Source organism: Bison bison, unplaced genomic scaffold (assembly GCF_000754665.1).
Source record: "Bison bison bison isolate TAMUID 2011002044 unplaced genomic scaffold, Bison_UMD1.0 scf7180017864384, whole genome shotgun sequence".
NCBI lineage: Eukaryota > Metazoa > Chordata > Mammalia > Artiodactyla > Bovidae > Bison > Bison bison.
Genome location: NW_011494956.1, coordinates 11284361 through 11286406, shown reverse-complemented (window position 1 = coordinate 11286406; position 2046 = coordinate 11284361).

The window sequence follows — 2046 nt, the reverse complement described above, 5'->3', positions numbered from 1 at the left end:
AGCAAGGAGAGATAAGAAAGACTTCCTCAGTGATCAATGCAAAGAAATAGAGGAAAACAACAGAATGGGAAAGACTAGAGGTCTCTTCAAGAAAATTAGAGATACCAAGGGAACATTTCATGCAAAGATGGGCTCGATAAAGGACAGAAATGATGGACCTAACAGAAGCAGAAGATATTAAGAAGAGGTGGCAAGAATACACAGAAGAACTGTACAGAAAAGATCTTCACGACCCAGATAATCACGATGGTGTGATCACTGACCTAGAGTCAGACATCCTGGAATGTGAAGTCAAGTAGGCCTTAGAAAGCATCACTACGAACAAAGCTAGTGGAAGTGATGGAATTCCAGTTGAGCTATTTCAAATCCTGAAAGATGATGCTGTGAAAGTGCTGCACTCAATATGCCAGCAAGTTTGGAAAACTCAGCAGTGGCCACAGGACTGGAAAAGGTCAGTTTTCATTCCAATCCCAAAGAAAGGCGATGCCAAAGAACGCTCAAACTACTGCACAATTGCACTCATCTCACAGGCTAGCAAAGTAATGTTCAAAATTCTCCAAGCCAGGCTTCAGCAATATGTGAACTGTGAACTTCCTGATGTTTAAGCTGGTTTTAGAAAAGGCAGAGGAACCAGAGATCAAATTGTCAACATCCACTGGATCATTGAAAAAGCAAGAGAGTTCCAGAAAAACATCTATTTCTGCTTTATTGACTATGCAAAAGCCTCTGACTGTGTGGATCACAATAAACTGTGGAAAATTCTTCAAGAGATGGGAATAACAGACCACCCGACCTGCCTCTTGAGAAACCTATATGCGGGTCAGGAAGCAACAGTTAGAACTGAACATGGAACAACAGACTGGTTCCAAATAGGAAAAGGAGTACATCAAGGCTGTAGATTGTCACCCTGCTTATTTAGCTTCTATGCAGAGTACATCATGAGAAACTCTGGGCTGGAAGAAGCACAAGCTGGAATCAAGATTTCCGGGAGAAATATCAATCACCTCAGATATGCAGATGACACCACCCTTATGGCAGAAAGTGAAGAGGAACTAAAAAGCCTCTATATGAAAGTGAAAGAGGAAAGTGAAAAAGTTGGCTTAAAGCTCAACATTCAGAAAACTAAGATCATGGCATCTGGTCCCATCACTTCATGGGAAATAGATAGAGAAACAGTGGAAACATTGTCAGACTTTACTTTTTTGGACTCCAAAATCATAGCAGATGGTGACTGTAGCCATGAAATTAAAAGACACTTACTCCTTGGAAGGAAAGTTATGACCAACCTAGATAGCATATTCAAAAGCAGAGACATTACTTTGCCAACAAAGGTCCGTCTAGTCAAGGCTATGGTTTTTCCTGTGGTCATATATGAATGTGAGAGTTGGACTGTGAAGAAAGCTGAGCACCGAAGAATTGATGCTTTTGAACTGTGGTGTTGGAGAAGACTCTTGAGAGTCCCTTGGACTGCAAGGAGATCAAATCAGTCCATTCTGAAGGAGATCAGTCCCAGGAGTTCTTTGGAAGGAATGATGCTAAAGCTTAAACTCCAATACTTTGGCCACCTCATGTGAAGAGTTGACTCACTGGAAAAGACTCTGATGCTGGGAGGGATTGGGGGCAGGAGGAGAAGGGGACGACAGAGGATGAGATGGCTGGATGGCATCACCAAATCGATGGACGTGAGTTTGAGTGAACTCCGGGATTTGGTGATGGACAGGGAGGCCTGGCGTGCTGCGATTCATGGGATCGCAGAGAGTCGGACACGACTGAGCGACTGACCTGAACTGATAGCTGAGACTCAGCAGGTTCAAACCGACAAACTGGTTTGGTCTCCAGATAGTAAAAAGGCTTTTAAGGTTCTTCAGACTGCTCTCCTGCAAGCTCTCATTTTGAGCTTGCCCACAGGGTCAGAATTTAATTCGTTTGTCACTGAAAGTAAGGGTATGGCCTTGGGAGTTTTGACACAACCCCGAGGGCCTCACCCGCAACCCATTGCTTATCTAAGCAGAGAATTAGATGTAATTTCATGTGGGTGGCTCCACT